General features: G+C 33.0%; 1 pseudogene; it reads left to right on the top strand.

Moving 5' to 3' along the window:
• LOC109146847 overlaps positions 1-22,484 on the top strand; it is a 30,219-nt pseudogene that overhangs the window by 2,165 nt on the left and 5,570 nt on the right.

Genomic DNA, 22,484 nt, shown 5'->3' with positions numbered 1-22,484 from the left:
AGAGTAGTATTGCCAGTAGCTCTTTCCTTAGCCTATTCCGAGTTAATTCCCACAAAAGTGCAGATAGCCAACATGGGTTGGCATACCCATAGAGTGCCTGGAAAGGAGGGAGTTGTAATGCAGTATGAAAATTAGGGTTATGCCAGTACTCAACTAAGTCTAGCTATTTAGTCCACTGTTGTTTTGACTTTTGAGGGTGGCTCAAGACTTGTGACTCGGTTGAGAGGATCTGCTGCTAATGAGTCGTGGTGTGCTGCTGGCTAGGTGATTGGGGGGTCTGGGCCGGCCGAGGGCTCCCCCAAGCTAACTGATTGTGAGCCTTCTCCATCCTGCACATGATTGTATAAGGGGGTGATAGATCACTCATCATGTTTGATTATTCCCGGTGTTTGGTGGTAACCAATGGGGTCTATTAGCGAGGGAACCATCTCTTCGGGTGCAAGGTTGCATCTTAGGGCCTCCTGGAGGCGTTTTACTGCTTTTGCCACCATCAGGCGATGTCTTTCGGGATCGATTGGTGAGAGCTCGTCAACTTGACAAGTGGTTGATCGTATGTTGCCTTGGGGGTCTTCGAGGTTTCTCTCTGTCGGTTGTGCAGAGTCACCCAACAGCGCATTGGAGCTGGGTTAGCTCTTGCTGACAGGTGATGACCATGTTTGGATTTTCATGAGTTTCGTTTAGAAAAATGAACGTAAAGTTTAAAATACAGTCACAGACGACGCCATTGTTTGTTTTATGACTTTTGGGTAGTCAACGACTTGCAAACATTACCATTAAAATAACAAGTATATGAGAAAATAGAGAGAATCTAGAGAGAATAAATAGCTTGTATTAATGATAATTACTTGTCCCCCTCCCCACAATCGTTATACCGTGCACCAGAGCGCACATTGTCCCCCTCCCCACAATCGTTATACCGTGCACCAGAGCGCACATGGCAATGTGCGCCCCGCGCCTCCCAAAATGACGTCGTTTTGGTAAGTTCTGTATTTTCAGGTATAAAATTCTTTGCATTCTATTATATAATTCTGTACATTCGAAACATGAGAATTTTCAGTTATAAAATTTTGTGTTTTTAGGTATAAAATTCTGTGCATTTTATTATATAATTCAGTACATTCGAAACATGGGAATTTTCAGCTATAAAATTCTATGTTTTCAGGTATAAAATTTTATGTTTTAGGTATAAAATTATGTATATTCTATTATACAATTCTGTATATTCAAAACATGAATTTTTTTTTAAGGAGTTAACAGCAAACACGTGAAAAGGTTCAAAACGATGCCGTCCCTGGTGCACGGTATAATTTGCCCCCTCCCCATGTATGTGGATCTATTTATACAAATGACTAAGAACCCTAGAAGAAATAAAACTCCTATAGTGCCTCATAGTGGGAGTTCTAACTACATTTGAAATAGGGGGGGGGGGGGGGGGGGGACAATTCTTATATTTGGATGTTGGTGTACAAATGCCTAGATAGTACTACGCGATTGTGCATTCGTGTGTGCTGGTTGTGTAACCTACTATTGTAAGTTGTGCACCGTAGGCTGGTGAGATTTGTATTAGTGCACTTAGTTTGGTGCATCGTAAAATATTGGGATGTCCACTGTATAATTTTTTGGTGGTGTTTGAATGTACGACTAGAGAGTTATCGATGCACAACACTCAGTATTGGAATGCACGATATTTTGTATAGTAATGCACAACTTCTAATAAGACTGATTTACTCCTAACTTATTATTTTTTTTAATATTTTAAAGAGATCCGTTTCCTTAATTCGTGTGATTTGTTTCTTTTAATTTCAGTCATGCATCATTCTGATTTAATGGTCTAGATTAGTTCTCACGTCCTTACCTGATCGGATCCTATATATATATTGAGAAAAATATTAGATAGATCATAACTTGATAATTATTAGGGAGAGGGGCAGGGTGGGCATTTTGGTCTTCGTTTCGATTTTTTTTTTTTTTTTTTTTTTTTTTTTTTTTTTTTTTTTTTTAACAATAGTCAATAGTGCCAGCTTATTTGGCCTACTCATTAATTGAATCATCCTACCAAGAGAATAATAATCAATGAAGCACTACCTATTGAGTCTGCTACTAATTAACTTGTAAGCATTGAGTTTGGATATGGACAGCTGTCCTTTGAAGTCGTCAATGAATTCAAAACATCTCTTAATCTGCATGTTCAACGTAACATCTAATCATTATTGCGTGGACCGTCAAGCGTTGAGTTTCGATATAGACCTTGTCCTTTGAAATTGTCAAAGAATTTAAAACATCTCTTAATTTGCATGATCAACATCCAATCATTATTACGTAAACCGTGGAGCGTTGAGTTTGGATATGGACCGTTGTCCTCTGAAGTCGAAATTGAATCTAAAACATCTCTTAATTTGCATGTTCAACATCCAATCATTATTGCATGTAATGTGAATCACGGTTCAAAAAATACATAAAGTATATTATTTTAACTGATAAAATATATCATTTTAACTCAAAACGTACGTTATTCTAACTCATAAAATACATTATCTTACTTCTGAAATTTCATTATTTTAAGACATAAAGTACATTATACATTATTCAAACTCATAAAATACATTATTCTAACTCATAAAATATATTTTTCTTACCTCAGAAATTTCATTATTCTAACGCCGCATATGAAGTACATTATTCTAACTCATAAAAGACATTATCTTACCCCCAAATATTTATTATTTTAACACGCGTATGGAGCAATAATTTTTTATTTTTTTTTAACATCAAAACGAAATCGTTTTGAATCGTGGTCAACATAATAATTTGCCTTCAACATCAAAGTAGTTAGTACATAGCCACTAGTAGTCCAATCAAAATTAAAGCTGAATGCAGGATATGTCACTCGGTTTAATTTCTTGAATCATTTTGTGAATAATGGCAATGAGCATTATGAACTCTGAAGCTTCTCCTTGTGATAAAATCAGTAAATTAAATCTCAGATGCATAAAGATAGAAACATACTATTAAAAGAAGAAAAAAAATTATATTGTTCAGAATATAGTAAATCTCAGATGCATAAAAGGTAGCAACATACTATTTATATAGATTAAGATCAAATGAAGACACTTTTCCTATGAGAAATGTGGATTAATCTTGATGGTTGATTTCTGTTGATATGTGATTGGGATTTTATCTCCTTTTATAAAATTAATTTACAGGGTTTGTTGTTAGAGGGTTTTATTAGTAATTTTGTTATTTTTTCCCCATGCATGATTTTAATTAATTTGGGTGGTATAGGCTTTCTTTTAGCTAGGAATAGTAATTAAGGTAAGTTGGATTTCTTCTTCACGCTGTATTTCTCTTGTGGTTTATCTCCCCACCATTTTCAGATTGTATTTGTAGTTGGCCGTAGGGTTGTGTGCAATGGGTGGTAGAAATACGTAAGATGGATGTGTAGTTCACCTAAATTTAACGTGTTTTGAGGAACAAGTTATGTTCGTCTGTGCAATGCAGCGATAGTTTCATGTGCATTTTAACTGATGGGAATATCAAGTGACGTGAATTAACAAGGAGTGACAAATTATATACATGATTTTTTTGTGCATTAGGTAATTTTCAAATATTGCTTTTTCTTGGTGTACAACTGTGCATATTCGTGAGTTTTGTGTGTATTATCATACTGTCTTCTATGTTTACTTGGTTGTAGGTACAGTATGTTGAAGGTGGTTGATTGTATTTGGTTTAACATGGTTTTCTTATTTTTTGAATATTTGTGTGTTTCAGGATTTCTCCAAAGTTGTGTGATGGATGTTTTTTCCACATGCAAATTAGCAGTGTAAAAGCCCCAAAATGATTATATGGAAGACCTTTGAACATTTAGTAAAAAGTAATAACTTAATAAAAAATATTGAACTATTATTAGTACGGATTATACAGACAATGTATAAAATTGCAATTCTTACACTTAAATGCATTTATAATTTTTTTTAAAAGGGAAACAAATACATTAATAAATGTATTAATAATAGATTAAAAAACACATTTGGCCCCAATTTATTTATTTTTAAATAATTAACTTACTTCAAAATGCATTAAGATTTTATAAAGATTAAATAATCCGACTGAGGGATGAACAAGGTCGAATGACACCAAGGTTGCACTCCCATATGGGAGGTTGTAGGTTCGAGCTTTAGTAGAGGTGGTGTTGACTATGGGAGGTTGTAGGTTCGACCTTTAGTAGAGGTGGTGTTGACTCTTTGTGCTTCAGTAGGTTGAGAAAGTAGGTATGAACATATACTACATTCTAATAGAGTCAATAGAGTTCTACTACATATACTCCCAAAATTCAACTCCCTGAGGTGGCAAATCAGGATAGGTTATTTTCATCATGTGGGGTTCACAGAAAAGTGTCTACATCAAAAGCATATGAAAAGGAGTACAATTTGGGAGTATAAAATGGGAGTACACCAAGTATTTTTCGAGTCAATATCACTCAAACAAAAAAAAAAAAAAAATTTCCGAGTCAATATCACTCAAAACAAAAAAAAAAAAAAAAAAACCCCAGAGAGTGATATGTACGGATAAAGATTAATTGTTGGCAGGCTGGCAGCTTATTTGTCCTACTCATTAATTGAATCATCCTACCAAGAGAATAATTCATCAAAGAAGCACTACCTATTATATTGAGTCTGCAACTAATTAACTTTGTAAGCATTGAGTTTCGATATGGACAGCTATCCTATGAAGTTGTCAACGAATTTAAATGAATAAGGGTCAAATAGGTCATCGAACAGCACAATAATGCAATTAGGTTACTGAACTTAAAAAATCTATAATTAAGTCCCTAAACTAACTAAATTCATGCAATTCCTTCAATATGTAGATTTACAACGGGTCATCCCAAATTAAATTGTTTTTTTAAAAAAATAAATTTTAACAAAGAATTATGTATTTCAAAAAAAAATAATTATTATTTAATTATTTAAAAAAAAAAGAACAGAATTTCGGAGACGAAGAAACCGTCTCCGGCCGGTTTCTTCGTCTCCATGGACGGAGACGGAGACGAAGAATCCACAAAGGGCTTTGGACTGGGAAGAAATTTCTCGCCGACGGGCAGAGGCACATCCCATGTATCTTCAAGCAGCCCAGGAGGAGGCTCAGCGACAGAGAGAGTCTCTACAAAAAAGGTCAAACACATCTGACACTCTTATTGAAATTTCCCCTGATAAACCTTTTGAGTCTTTATCTGTTGATGTTGAGTCTGCTCTACCCACTGAGAAGTCTAGTATAAATCCGGAATCTCTAAAGCTCTCATTGCCTGCTGAGTCTAATGCATCTGATAATCCACCTCTGTTGTCTTCTGTTGAAATAACTGCATCTGTAAAACCTGATGTTGTGACTGAATCTGAGAACATCATGCCAAAGTCTGATGATATTAATGAGTCAAATCTAGTTGTTTTAACCTCTGATGTTGATCGTCTTGCTGTTCCTGTTGATCCTAAATCCATTATGTCTGATAACTCCTCTGGAGAGAAGGGTCTGATAAATCCACATAAGGAGTCGGCTGTTCCTCTCTCTGAACAGTCAGAAAGCCCTTGTCCTTATGAGTCTATTGATGGTGTTCCTGTGTACACATCTTCTAGTCTGGCTGAGAGCCTAGACCATATTAGTCACTTTGCAGGATTACCCTCTGCTTCAGTACCTGAGCCCTACACAATGATACAACCAAGGCATGATCCTCCTATTCCAACAGACAGTGATGATGAAAGAATTTTGGCTGAAGTCTATGGTTCAAAGGCTCCATCCTCTGACCCAACTGAGTCTCTATCAGTGGCAGAGACAGCACACCCAGATTCCACATCCTTCAAAATCAGAGAAGTCACCAAGTTTCTAGCATCCTCTACTGTTGATAAGTGCATTTGTGTCTATATTTTTACCCCTTCTTGAACCCATTTTATTTGTGAATTGCTTAAAAAGTTGTGTGAATTGTGACTAAGTTATGTTGGTTTTATTTCAAGGTGCAATCATTCACAACAATTGAGAAATTCAATGATTTTTGGAAAGATCCTAACAATTCTTGGACCAATAGATCAATCAAAGAGTTTGGAATGCATTTAAGAATTTCAGGAGTACCGTACTGCCTCCCGTACGCCCATCCATCAGCCCATCCAAGATCTGAAAAAAGAAGCAGGTGGCGTACGCCCTGCCATACGCCCGTACGCATGCCAGTACGACCATTCCAGTGTTCACTGGAATTGCACCCAAAATGGTACTGCCTGGCGTACGCCCATCCCTGAGGGCGTCCCACTGTGCTCTGCTCTATTTAGGCGCGTTTTTGGGTCATTTCAACTCGGTTTTGACCCATGGTTGAGCCCTAGCTTCTCTCTTTCACTTCCTTTCATATTGTAGTGTTAGATTAGGTTTCTTAACATTTTTCAAGCTTGTAATCAAGGATTCAACACTTGGATTCCAAGATTTACCATCCATTTCTTAGTGAAGTTTTCTTCTCCCTTTTATCTCTTTATCTTGCAATGTTTATGCTTTACATTTATGTTTTTGTGTTCTTTATGCTATCGAATCATGAGTAGTTAGTTTATGGAGTTGAGTTAGGGTTGTATTTTCTATCTTGATGCTTGATTTGTGATTATTGCAAAAAAGGGGAAGAACTCCAACCTAGGGTTCATGTGTTTATGAAGGTGTTGTGTTTATATCTTGTTAATGTTTGATGTACACATTCATTAGCTTGTTTTTGGAGGATTCCTTGCCTCAACGAGAGTTGGGTGATGAATCCAAGCCACCCCTTGCATAGACCCGATTTCTTCTAACGAAAATAGGGGAAATTGGGGGCTTTAGATGCTTTGTGTGCTTGATGGACTTAGAATTGATTCACCACGAAAGTGGGGCATTTCCTTGTCCTAATCCTTATTTATTAATCACGAGAATGGTTCATAGACTAGGATACCTACGTGCTTTCCCGCTTGATTCCTTGGTTACTTGTTCTCCCTAATCCCTTAGGTTGTTAAAGCATCTAGATGATAATGCTCCCTAGCTTGAGTCCTATTTCTTTATTTTGTGTTTATCTTTGTGTATATGTGTTAGTCTTATCATTTCCTTAAACTTGTAGTTTGCTTAGCTTCTTGTTGATTTCCTTATGCTAGTGCCTAGTTTATTGCAATTGCATATTGCGTGCCATATCCCCCAATCCCCTGAGGACGACATTACACACCCAAGCTCACATCTTATTTTTGCTACAATCAACTGTCCATGGGTCTGAAACCAACAATTCTGTATCTCCGAGCCCTACAAAGAGCTCACCTGTCAGAGAAAGGCGAAAGTCCAAAAGGAAAGGAGTTCCAGAGAAAGTTGTTGTGGATGCTGGTGATGAGCCCACAGAGTCTACCCAGCCAGAGAAGAGAAGAAGAACGACTAATACAGAGAAAGCTGAAAGTGATCCACCAGTCAGACAAGTTTTTAAGACCCTGAGGTCTTTTGTTAAAAGTAAAGCTCCTACGGTTGTTCCATCAACAACAAGCAGAAAAATGAAAGTTGCTTCAAAGCCAAGAGGAAGGAGTGTTACTCCTGATGTGTAGAATGCTCCTATTGTCATCCCAGAGAGTCCTGATACTTCTGTCTACAAGCCACAGTTTGTTTCTGATGCTGCCAAAGACAAGTGGTCTACGATGGTGAAGAGATAACTGATTGTCCAAAGATCAGTTGATGAGAATCAGCTGAATTCAGTTTGTGATGTATTGCCCCTTCTGAGTGAGGTTGGGTTGCTGAAGACAGTGACAAAGGTAAAGCGTCCTTATCCCAATCTTATCTTTGGTGTGCTAACTTCCTAGGGTTTGATTCTGATGCCAAGTGAGATCATTGCTCATTCTCTACTCTACACTCTGGATCCACGTCTTTTGACTGGCAAACACATCAAGGATGTTACGCTTGTTGATGCTCCGCATATTTCTGAGGCTGATACTACTGTTGAAGATACCCCCTATGCTGGAGATTTGCAGTTGTCCTTGCGATTGAAGGCTCGTGTGTCTGAGCTGGAGACAGTGAGTAATATTATCTCGAATCAGCTCAATGTGGCGCACACTGAGCTTGCAACTGTTCTACTCCGAATGAGCTTGTCGGAGTCTGCTGCTGGTGACGCTGTGAAGTCTGACAGTGGAGGTCCATCTAATGCTTAACGTGTCCTTTGTCTATCATTTGCAAAAAGGGGGAGTACTATACTCAGGGGGAGTATATTTGTGCTTATGATGATGGTTGTGGTTGAAGTACCTTCTGGCCCTGTCTGGGCGTTTTTTTTTTTTTTTTTTTTTTTTTTTTTTTTTTTTTTTTTGTGAAGAAATGGTCTGATCTATGCTTTTATCCAGCACGGGTTGTGTGCTGATGTTTTTATGGGTTGTAATCAAACAATATTTCTTTATAACTGTTGCCAATACTGGCCTTTTTAATATGCTCTTCTCTATCTTTAGTTGAGTTGTTTTACCAAATAATAGCCAAAGGGGGAGTTTGTTAGTGTTTTATTTCTTTAAGAAAAACCCCACATAAAATTGGCAATATTATTATGGCAAATTAAGATAGGGTTTAGTTTGGTGTCTGTTTGTCCTTGTAGAAGACTGACTGATCAATACAATCAACAGATGCACTGCTAGATCAAGCCACCGAAGATCTGATAAAGGAAAGTTTTCTAAAAGCTGGAATGCGGTTATGAGATGACAGTTTTGGAAAGAATATCAGCGAATCAACTTGAGAGGTATGGACCGAATCTTAAGATTTCTTTCTTCACAAAAAGTCCTACCATCTACAATCAAAGATATATTTGGAGAGTGTCCAAATCAAAGAAGTATATATATTCTTATTCGCTCAGAAGTTAGGGTTGCATTGATTGAAGCCGCAACACTCTACACTAAACAGAATACACATCTTTGGTTGTCATGCCTCTTCTCAAGACAATAAGTTCTTGGTGATTATGAAGAAGAACTTGAGAAGTATCAACGTTGCTTACACGATAGGACGCGAAGATCACTCAGTTGTGGGAACAACGTGGGACTGCGTCATTGAAGCGGACTGCATCAGAGTTAGCTCTCCAATTGAAGGGATTTCATTGGACTTTTGCATGCGTGGCTCTCCGACTTCAACAATCCACTAAACATTTGTAGACTGGGTACTGACCTTGTGTGATGCACTTGGGTGAGATTGTTTTTTTTCTCTACCTTTGTACATTGGATTATGAGTTAGTGGATTGGACGCATCGGTGATCGTTCTCATGGTATATATATATATATATATATATATATATATATATATATATATATATATATATATATATATATATATATATATAATAAGGCTCATATGCGGCAATGTTGTTAGGTGCGGCGATGCGGCCTTATCTCTATCGTCAAAGCTTCTCAATCTAACGGCAGTGACTAATTACTGAAGATTTTGAAAATTTGAGCGCGTTCTGGTAAGTGGGGGGTGTTATGGTAATTATAGTGGCCATTTATAGCGGTCGCTTGACAGAATACACCAACAGTGTTAACAAAAGGCACCAATAGTGTTAGAAAAATGCACAAATACACCAAAAAAACACACAACACACCCAAAAAATACATCATATAACTCACCACCCCCAATGGTGTATTTTCGAACACTGTGTGGTGCTCTTATTCATACCTAATGGTGCGTTCTGGTGATGCGTACCTAATTTGTGCATGTTTTTTTGGTGTGCATTTTCTAACATGGATGGTGTATATTTGTATAACTATTAGTGCGACGGGAAGGCGCGACCGCACCTAAACTTGGCACCAACACGAATCCACAAATACACCAGAGTAAGGATAATAATGCACCAATAACGAACATAAAACACACAACACAATGATTTGCCCTATCCTGGTACCCAATGACAACTTTAGCCTTGCAGTTCGCGTAGTGTGAGAACGTGCGCGAAAATATTGGAGAAGCCTTGATGAATGTGATTCATTAAATTTATTTAATCTAATGACCTGCAATTGATCGCACCGCCGCATCTAACAACGTTGCCGCACGTGAACTCCCATATATATATATATATATATATATATATATATATATATATATATATATATATATATATAATGAGAAAAATATTAGATAGATCATAGATAGGCACTTCTTATTTGTTTTTAAAAATGTATACTGCAAAATTTCCAACCAAACAAGGTAGTAGTTGCTTATCTCATCACAATAAATGAAACATGCATGCTAAGCAGTATGAAGTGACTCCTCTAAATGGGAAGATTTGAGCCTCAGTGGAAGTGATATTGACTCGTTAGACTTCAGTAGGTTGAGAAAGTATATTTGAACAGATACTACATGTAATAGGGTCAATAATGGCAAAATATTGTGTGGACCATGGTCCACACATTGTTGCATGGACCATAACAAAAAGTACATTTTTAATATACTAAATGTACATTATTTTTGTATTGAATGTACATTATACAGTATAATGTACCCTCACTACACAAATAATGTACATTCTCTGAATGCAATGTACATAATTTTTGTATTAAATGTATATTATTTTTGTACTAAATGTACATTATTTTGCAGTACACAAAATATGGTACATACAACTTGTGTGAATCATGGTCCACACAATAATGATTGGTCAATAATACTATATAAAAAAAAAAAATGACATATTGCACCAGCATAATTGCGTACACCAGCATCCAATGAAACATAAGCAATAATGTTTCATTAGTTGTAATGAAAGCCAAGTTAGAACTACAATTGCAACTTGTTAGCATTCTGCACTTGCCCCTTATTTTTTTTATTATTATAAAAATAGTTTCCTAAGAAGTATATATAAAGGCAAAACTTTGGCAAAAGCTTTCAAGGAAATTAAATTATCAAGCTTTCAAGTTTGTTTCAATGAACGTGCTCATACTGTCAGCTACATACTATTGATATGGTACGTAGTTTCTATCCCTTCATCCATCCCCCTCTCCCTAATAATTATAAAGCTATGATCTATCTAATATTTTTCTCATTTCCTATTGTTTCGAATTACCAATCTGCCCAACACTTTGCCCCTTAATTGGGCCGGTCCGGTACAAATCGAGATTAGTCTGAGTATGGTACAGACTTAAAGGTGCCTCCTACAGTAAGGGCCTGCTCAGGAGACCTCGTGGTCTGACCAAAAAAAAAAATTAAGATAGAAATTTGTGGACCATGGTCAAAAAAACGACGCATTTTCTTTAAGTAAAGAAACGGTTGACGTTACAGCTTAATGGAGCCCATATTTTTTGTGTGTTAATTACAAAATGAAACTACAGTGTATCTAAAATGAAGCTGTCTCACATATTGTTTTTATATTATCAAATAAAACTGTAATTGAATTGAAATGAAACTATAGTTGTGTTGAAATAAACTACAGTGTATATAAAATGAAACTGAATATGCTAATGAGCTGCTAGCTGTCTAACTGATAACGGAAAGGTTGGTGCCATGTGCCACTAGGATAGTGCCATGTGTCACTAATCCTATACTCCTGAAAATAACAGTTTCACATATTTGAGTGTATATTGTCCAATGAAACTGTAGTTATATCGAAATGATCTGATATTGTAGTTGTGTTGTAATGAAATTATAGTGTATATCAGTGTTGCAAAAATTGCGCCTAGGCAGTGGGAGGCCGCCGCCGCGAGGAATGGCCTCGGCGGCCGCCTAGACCGCCTAACCGGCCGGTTCGGCGATTTTATTTTTTTTTATTTTTTTTATTTTTGTTGAAAATGTGGGAAAAGTTTCGGAAAGTATAACTTTTGACTCGGTTGTCCGATTTGGACAGTTTTTCCAAAAAATGCTTCTTTTGCTCTTAATTTTAGTGTTTTTTTTTTTTTTTTTTTTTTTTAATGTATTTAGATGTTTTAAACAATCTTTTGCACAATTTTACAACCACTTTCGTATATAGTTTCTAAGAAATAACTATGGAAACCTTATGTTTTATTACTAAATTTTGAAATTTTTAAATTTTTAATTTTATTTTTAATTAAAAAAATAAAAAATAATTAAAATAAAAAATAAAAAATCTGCGCCTAGGCGCTAGGCCCCCTTGGCGCCTAGGGGGCGCCTAACGTTTTTTGCAACATTGGTGTATATAAAATGAAACTGAATAACAGTTTCACATATTTATGTCGAATGAAACTATAGTTATATCGAAATGAAACTATAGTTGTGTTGAAATGAAACTGCAATGTATATAAAATGAAACTAAATATGTTATACAAACAGGACTACTTTATATGGAACGGTACAAAACGAGTGATGTTTCTTTTCATTAAAAGAAACAACATCATTTTGAACCATGGGACACAATTCATTGTGGGGCGGTCCACAGTCAAATTTGCCATTTCTTAACCCTAAGGCCGATTAGGAGTCCATATGTCCTATTTAGGACGATGTCCAAGCATAGATTGTTAGTTTAGTTTTTATATATTTTGTAGTGATGAATTTCAATATTTTAATTGAAGGTATAATATTTGTGACTATTAAATATTCTAGTTTGGATTAAGGTCCTTGATCGTAAGGATAGATCTTGAAACTTAGCCCATGCCATTCATACTTAATTCAATTCTTTTGAGTCATATTTACATATGTACAAAGTAAATCCTTGTTAAGAGAGAAACTCTAACTTGATAGTGGGGCAATATATATCATGGACCAGAGTCTATATAGCATTGTGGATCCTAGATCAAAGCGACGACATCGTTTAAAGTTTAAGTTTTAACAGATTCTGTAATTTTCCATTTCTCATGTTTCAACATAAAATTTTAATTTATTTTATGCACAGAATCTTTACGCTCAATGTACAGAAACGCATAACAAGATATACATACACATGTTTTCTATTTTACTTATTCTCAGATCTGATTTATATAAATAATTTATGTCATATAGGCACATAATTGCATAATAAACTTATGTAATGCAAACTGAACAACAAACGGTCTCCGTTAAAATTAAAGTTCAAAACGACGTTGTATAGGACTAGGGTCCACAGTGCACGATGGACATGGTCCACGATATAACGATAGATTGGAAACTACTTTACCTTTTTTTTTTTTTTTTTTTTTTTTTTTTAAATCCTTGTTAAGAGAGAAAATGAAGTTGAGATTATATCACCATTGTTTTTCTATTTAATTTTCTTTATTAATTTCATTGTTGCATACATGACTAAATATTCGACTTTAAAAATTAAAAAAAAAAATTGCTGCTAAATCTACATGTACATTGAAAAAAAAAGTGCGTAAAATTATATTCCAATGAATATATATAAATTTCTGTGATTCACCATCTATGAATTTGTTTAAATAAATATTTGCAGGAAATTAAACGGAAGAATTGCTTGGCTGCACAATAGTTTACAGCAACACGAGGTAAATTTTCATTCTTTTTTGCAATATAAGACGTTGGCCATCTTTAGGCAATTAGATTCCAACAAAATTGGCAAATTATGCCATGGAACAGGGTACGGTCTATTTTGTATTGTAGACTATGGTCGAAAAGTAATATTTTTGTACTTGTAATTAACATATTTTGTATTTGTAGTTACTGAATCTTTTGTACATGTAACAAATTGAAGGCATATAACATGGTAAAACATGCAAATACATAACATGATAATTACAGACACATAAAATTGTTAACTACAAACACAAAATATGTTAACTACAATGGACCCCAGGCAAGTAGCTTTTAACTACGGAGAACCCGAATTCACTTTGACCCGACTCAAATAGAAAGTGGACCACACTAATAATTGTACCACAAAATAGTCAATTATAATGTCATTTTAAGCTATTTTTTTTCCAACATATGTGTATATATGTCCATATTGGTTTTTCCATATGAGATGAGTTTCCAAGTTCGAACTCCCAACCTCTCTTAAAACTTAAAAGATGAGAGTGCACAGTTACTCACGCCAATCAAGCCGGTTACCAAAATATGTATAGTGCACCACATATACCAACTATGGCTTGAAGCATGATTAATGCAACATAATAGCGATAAATGGAGTTTGAAGAATTATTCAGATCTATATATGCCTTGCTAATTAACTGAATCCTCTTATTATATATTGTCTTTAATTTTTTTTTTTTTTTTTTTACTTTAAATTATTTTGTACCATAATGTATTAAATATTGGTGTACATATTTTTTATAATACGTCAAGAAAACTACTGAAGGAGAAAGTTTTTAAAACAAAAGAAAATGTGGAAGCTTAAATTGTCCGAGGGAAAAGATGATCCGTGGCTTAGAAGTGAAAACAATCACATTGGTCGCGTGTATTGGGAGTTCGATCCAAACCTCGGAACACTAGAAGAACGAGAACAAGTCGAAAAACTTCGTGCAAACTTTCACAAAAATCGTTTCGAGATTAAACATAGTTCCGATCTCCTAATGAGAATGCAGGTAACATGTTATATATATATATATATATATATATATATATATATATATATATATATATATATATATATATATATATATATATATATATATATATATATATATATATATAATGTTATTGTTCTTTTTTTTTTTTTTTTTTTTTTTTTTTTTTTTTTTTTTTTTTGGGACTTTTTCCATATACATATAGTTTGAGAAGGAGAAGGCACAAGAAATGGGATTGCAACAAGTGAAAGTTGGAAGTGAGGAAGAAATAAGTGAGGAAGCAGTGGTGAGGACATTGAGGAGAGGGTTGAGGTTTTACTCTATCATCCAAGCTGATGATGGCTATTGGCCTAATGACTATGGTGGTCCTTTATTTCTTTTGCATTGTTTGGTAATACCCCTTATTAGCTTCCTACTCACCTCTCTTTAATAAATTTGTAATTTTATAGCTTAAAAAAAAAAACACATGTTATATGGATCCACATTAATATTCGATCTATCCACAATTCCTAATTTTACAGAAATTTATGTCTACGTGTCATAATTTTAGATAAATTATATTCTGGGAGAAGATAAATTATATTCTTCAATTATGCATGCGTACACTTATTAGTTGAATTATGAAAAACTTTTTAATTTTTAATTAGTAATAATGTTTACATAATTCACAAGTAAGTAATACACTTACTCATCCCACATGCATCCACAACCATGCATGGAGCCGAGATTTCCACCTATATATATATATATATATATATATATATATATATATATATATATATATATATATATATATATATATATATATATATATATATGTGATTGAATAATAAAAATGAGTTCATTCATTCTTTGGCTATAAAAGCATTTCTATTTTGATTTTAGTTTTCAATTTTAATTTGTTCTCTTTTTAGTTATCATTTTTAAAAATAAAAAATAAAAATAACTTTTAACTCAAAATGTTCAAAATATTCTTTATTTGTAAAATGTAATTATTTATACAACTTCATCCTACTACATTTGAGGTCATTTTGTTTATTTTGAACATTAAAAAAAAAAACATTTTTTTAAGGTTAAGAACTAAAATAAAATTGAAATAAATCAAAATAGAGGACAAATCAAAAAAGTAAAAATGCCACTATACTTAAGTGATAAAAATATATAAACACAATTTTAAAAAAATTAAAAAAAAAAAAATTATACATAGTACGTAAGAGGTGCACAAAAAAAGATCATATTCTTAATATTTAATTTGTAGATTATAGGCTTATCCGTGATGGGGACAATAAATGCAATTTTACAAGAAGAGCACCAAAAGGAGATCCTCCGCTACATTTATAATCATCAGGTAAATAATAAAATTAATTAATATCTCAGTATTTTTCTTTTATTAAAAAAAAAAGTATACATTTTTTGGGGTAAAATTACCAATAATTGATTAGGAAATAAGTATATTGATTTTGGGGTATAATTAATTCAGTAAAATTTCATAAATACATGCATGCAGAATGTAGATGGAGGGTGGGGATTACATATAGAAGGACACAGCACCATGTTCTGTACTGCCCTCAATTATGTGAGCTTGAGAATTCTTGGAGAAGAAATGGATGGTGGAAATGGTGCCATGAAGAAAGCAAGAAAATGGATACTTGATCATGGTGGTGTTACTTTTATTCCCTCATGGGGAAAGTTATGGTTCTCGGTAGCTCTTCTTTTAACTTTCATCTCTATCATTGATACGTAAACATTTCTTTAATTTGACTTTACTTTATAAAACCAAGTTTAACTCATTTTTTTTTTTCGATCTTTAACATCATACAACTCTAAAGATCTGAACAACTGGTAGAAAAATAAAGATTTTTATACAAATAATTAATTAGGGCAATCGCACTTTGGATCCTTGAATTGTTCCATTTTTAAAAATTTAGTACATATTTCTCAATTTGAGCAAATCCAGCCCTTTAGTTGTCCATTATACAATGCTAGATGATTGAATGTACAATATGGTGAACAATTCAGAGACTGCATTTCTTTAAATTGACAAATAAGGGACTGAATTTTCAAAAAGGAAAATAATTTAGAAACCAAAAGTGTGATTTTTAGTAATTAATTTGATATCGATTTTAATTTCTCCATAGTAACTGTTGATGAACAAAGTCTACTTAACTTCTCACTACCTGACATAGGGACATAGGGTTAGTTTTGTGGTGTCCCAATCGAAAAATCAAAAGTGTCATTAATGTGTTGTGTTGCTGACTCTTTTTTTTTTTTCCTAAAACCAACTCAACCAAACTTGGAATAATGTTTTTGAGACTTCATCTTTCATAAAATAAGTTGATTTTAATTTTGAATAAAAGAGTATCATTTGTTTTGTATCTTATATCCTTTTAATCTTTTTTTACATGTTCTATTTACTAGTTAATATTCAAACTAAGTATATTCTTTATTCGTTTTTAATACATTTTTTAGTTTTAAAACTAACTTTTTGTATTTGATAATATTTTAATATAGTTTTAAAATATATAAAGTTTATGCACTAATCGTTAACCAGTATTACAAAAATAAATTATGAATAACTTTAATCAAATCTTACACAAAACTAACTAGTCTGGTTAACGTGAGTGGCCATACATTTTCGTCCCTTAAAATGTCACGAGTTTGAATCTCCTTTTGTATGGTAAAATCAATTTGGCCAGTATTATTTTGTCCCTTAATTGGGCTGGCCTGGTGTGAACAAGGATTCAGAGTTTGGTACGAGATTAAAGGGGCAAATTTTACTGTGGACCGCAGTCCACAATGTATTGTAGTCCAGGCATCAAAACGGTGCCGTTTCTTTTAATGAAAAGAAACGGCACCCGTTTTGTGCTGTTCCGTAAAAAGTAACTCTGTTTGTTTAACATATTCTGTTTCATTTTATATACACTGCAGTTTCATTTCAACACAACTACAGTTTCATTTAGATATAACTACAGTTTCATTTGACATTATACATCAAATATGTGAAACTGTTATTCAATTTCATTTTATATACACTATAGTTTCATTACAACACAACTACAATATCATTTCAATATAACTACAATTTCACTGGACAATATATATACTCAAATATGTGAAACTGTTATTTAATTTCATTTTATATACACTGCAGTTTCATTTCAACACAACTATAGTTTCATTTCAATTCAATTACAGTTTCACTTGATAATATAAAAACAATATGTGAGGTAGTTTCATTTGAGATACACTGTAGTTTCATTTTGTAATTAACACACCAAAAATACGGGGTCCGTTAAGCTGTAACGGTAGCCATTTCTTTACTTAAAGAAACGACGCCGTTTTTGAACCATGGTTCACGATACAATTGCTGGATTAAAGGTGCCTCCGACACCTCGTGGTATAACCAAAAAAAAAAAAAAAAAAAAAAAAAATCTTACATAAAAGGAGATGGGATGTGTGATTAATATATTTTCAAATTAGCAAACTTGAATGAAAATTTATTGTATTTTGCACCAATAAAAGAATCACTTCGTCACCGATATGCATATACACGGTATCAATAAGTAATGTAATTAAATAAAGTTAATAATTGTATTATTTAATCATTTATTTACTATTAAATAGTTATTTTTATATGTTATGGAGAATTATGGAATATATATTCTTTATTATTTAAATATATAATGAGCAACAATGCAATTGTTAGGTACTTGGCATATATGAATGGAGCGGCAACAATCCTGTTCCACCAGAACTATGGCTTCTCCCATACATTGTTCCCATACATCCAGGTTCTATATACCTCTCAAACTTTTTCTTTTTCATTTTTTCCCCCTTTTATCTCAGGCTAGTGCAAAACTCTAAATTTGGAATCAAAATTCACAAAATATTAATTAAATATATGTACTGCATTTGACATTTACAATTTTGACGCGTACGCGGGTTGCTTCTCACAACAAGTGCACACCTAAAGAATCACTTCAGAATCTTTCGTGTCCTATAAAGGATCTTACCTTGTAGACTCTTGGATTTTAAGATCCCGAACTCTACAATTGCCTCACTAAACTAAACAATGATCTTAACCCTTGGATGATTAAGCAAGGCTATGAACTAGACTTAGGAATCTAGCACTTGAGATAAGATATAAAAATAAACTTATTAGCTATGTAATATAAGTAGTTCTATTTTTTTTTTGAGATTTTTGGGTATGTATATGAATGTAAAGAACAGGATATTGGGGTTGCCTTCTCGGCTTGCAAACTAGCTTCTCACTAGCTCACTTAGATTGAATGCTTCTCAGAAATAACCTAAACACTCAATGCAATTCACATGGGTCGTCGTTGTCATAAGCATTTAATGCTTTTGTCTCCTTTTGAGTAAGTGAGGTGTTTGTTTGAACTACTTGGTTGATGACAAGTACGGAGGTGAGTGAGCAACTAGGTAGTGAAGATGTTGCAGAAATAAGTAGGTGAATCACTAAGCAAGTAGGTGAAGCAAGTAGGTGATTCATCAAGCTAGCTACTAGGTGAAGCACACTCCTTAAGCTAGTAGCTCTCTTCAAAAGTTTTAATGTGAAGGCAATTGAATAGAATTATTTATCCAGATTAATCTTCTTCTCCGTAAATAGATGTTGTACTCCAATTTGCTTGCACAAAAATGTTAAAAGCCTCTTGAATCTTCTTCCAAAAGGTTGAACCCCAACCCTAAGGGCCCCCCACATCCCGGCTCGACAGAGCATTTGGGAGGATGTAAATCATGGTGACTCAACTGAACATGAACCACAGAGACTTGAATCTTGTTGTTGGGCCACTAGAGACTTTCATGGGATCATCATTTGCTTGTTAGTTGTCTTTGGGTCTCATCAAATTTTATATCATATATTTGTGATGGGTCACACTTTTGTGAAACCGTCTCACAGATCCTTATATGAAACGAGACGGGTCGGATTATGTCAATATACAAATGTAATATTTATAATAGCAAATATAATGCTAAATCAGAAATAAAATGTTTGTTACTTTTAAAGAAAAACGTAATACTTTGATGACAATGTAATACTTTTATATTTTGATGTAAAAGTATTACTTTTTTATCAAAAATATTATATTTTAATTTTCTTTATAAGTCACTCAGAAAAATGTTATAATTTTCACCTAATATTCATCTATTTTCACATTATTACCTAATACTCTAATAATTAATATGTAATCCATCATCCATGCATATATATACTAAAGAACAGAAGATGCAGGTCGCATGTGGTGTCACTCTCGGATGGTATATTTGCCAATGTCATATTTATATGGGAAAAGATATGTGGGCCCAATTAATTCCACCATTTTATCACTGAGGAGGGAGCTTTACAATCATGATTACCACCAAATTGATTGGAACTTGGCAAGAAACCAATGTGCTAAGGTTTGTTTTATTGTTTAAATCCTTAATTGTTTTGTAGCATAAACTTACTTGAATTTCATCTTTGATATGATGGTGTTGGATTTGATTTTTTTCTTATATTTTTATATTTTAAATTTTTTATATCAAGAATCACTTATTAAATAACAATCTTATTTTCATACAATTGCATAACAAATATACAAATTACATTTCACTTTATAGTATTCTTAAATGTATAGCGCAACTATAGGGTGAAATTAAACGCACATAAAGTACATTGTTCTCATTAAACTTTGATTTTTCTAGTTTGAAATTTCTGCAATTGAAATGATCTATTATTACGGAAAATATATATGAATCATTTTTCACCAATCAGATCATCATAGATTATTCTTAATTACTCTGTGACTACTAAAAAGAGTGGCCGTTTTGACGGAATCAATCCACCAAACCACACCACATAAAGCAATTGAGAGTTACAAATAGTATATACATATGTATATATCTGCAATGTTTTGCAGGAAGATTTATACTATCCTCACCCAGCAATACAAGACATTGTGTGGGATTGTCTGCACAACGTAGTTGAGCCTCTTCTAAATAAATGGCCATTCAATAATCTGAGGAAAAAGGCACTCGCCCTTGTAATGGACCACATTCACCAAGAAGATGAAACCTCTAACTATGTTTGCATTGGGCCTGTCAACAAGGTAATCCATTATATTGCTTCTTATTAAACATTGCAAATTAAATTATAGATTGTATCTATTTTCCTTTCTTTAACTCAATAATAATTTATAACTAACTTAGAATTAGTAATTGAATTATCAGAATCATAAATTCATAATATAGCTACTATCTTTTAGTTTAAAAGGTCTTAGGTCCAAATCTAGCTCCCTGGCATCCAAATATTTCCATTTGTTATTTAGCCAATATCCATGAAAATAGGCAAATTATTGTGTGGACCATAACAAAAAGTACATTTTTAATATACTAAATGTACATTATTTGTGCACTGAATATACATTATATAATATAATGTACACTCAGTACACAAATAATGTACATCCCCTAAATATAATGTACATTTTTAATATACTAAGAGTACATTATTTTTGTACTGAATGTACATTATTTTACAGTATACAAAATATGGTCCACACAATAATGATTCTTGAAAATATTTGGCGGCCAAACCACATCTAACAACATGTTGAAGAAAAATATAAAAAAAAAATATAAGGGTACATTTGGAAAGTAAGAAAATGACTTCTCTGAAAAATGTTTTTTAGTGATTGATTACATTCTGGAAAACTGTCTCGATGTATTTGGTTCATTTTCTGGAAAATGAGTAGAATTGTATAATTAAACATTTTAACTATTTTATTTAAAATATAAAAATATTTATAAAAATATTAAAAATAATGTTATTTATTAATTTTTTTTATTAAAAAAAAAAACGATGGTGGCGACGACGAGTAGTTATGCTGTGCATCCGTATGCACCATGCATGGTGCATATGGATGCAAAAACGACGTCGTTTTATTAAAAACGCGCGTCTCTCCTTATAAAAAAAATTCAGGTTCGATTCCCCGCAACAACATTATGTTGTTCATTCATTCTGGAATTTTAGTTCATAGATTATGGAACTTTAGTTCATTGATTCTGAAATTTTATTTTTTTTTCTAGAATTTTTAGTTCATAGATTAGATTTTTTTAAAACGACTGATTAGCATTATTACTATAAGGGAACGGCATATACAAGCTACTACATCAAATGTCAAGGATACCACATATACAAGCTACTACATCAAATGTCACCATAATCACATCCACCAAGGCTTGAACCCACCACCTCCCACATAGGAGAACAACTTAATACCAATGGAGCACAAAGTCCTTAGTACTTTGAAAATTTCTTTAGGACTTTAATTACCAATTAAAAAGGCACTATGTTATTTCAAAAATAAATAAATAAATAAAATGACACTATGTAAAAAAAAATAATAAAAATGCAGGTCTTAAACATGATTTGTCGTTGGATAGAGGACCCAAACTCATTTGCAGTCAAACTTCACTTCTCAAGAATTAAGGATTATCTCTGGCTAGCTGAAGACGGCATGAAAATGAAGGTAATTATTATGTGTGTTTCTAAATAAATTCATTTTTTATTAAAATTGTGATTAATTAATTATGATCATAATACTGTCAATATCTTATTTTTAAAAAAATATGTGTCACTCTAGTTGTCAAATAACTATATACTCCTTATTAAAGTATGGGATCAAATTTGAATCTAAGACAATTTAAATAACAATTTTTTGATCATATGCACATAGAATGCACAATTGTTTTAAAAATATATAAGTAAAAAAAAAAAAAATCTCTTTACCTATTGATGTTTAGATCAATAAGTTCATATATACCCCTAAATTTTTATCCGCAATTTTAATAGATATTTGTTATTTAATTATATGAAATTTTTTATGGTGCTATCAATCACACAAATGTAGCAAATTTTACTGGGTATTATTGACATCAATATTGACAGTACTCAATACAATCTGCTAGGTAGGTCGCAACACTTTTGATCTTTTGTGTTAGATTTAACTACGTACAACATTTGTTATTAATTTGAATTAGTGTATTTATTGTTAT

The sequence above is a fragment of the Ipomoea nil genome, unplaced genomic scaffold, assembly GCF_001879475.1.
Source record: "Ipomoea nil cultivar Tokyo-kokei standard unplaced genomic scaffold, Asagao_1.1 scaffold0256, whole genome shotgun sequence".
Taxonomy (NCBI): Eukaryota; Viridiplantae; Streptophyta; class Magnoliopsida; order Solanales; family Convolvulaceae; genus Ipomoea; species Ipomoea nil.
This window is presented reverse-complemented; position numbering and strand designations above follow the sequence as displayed.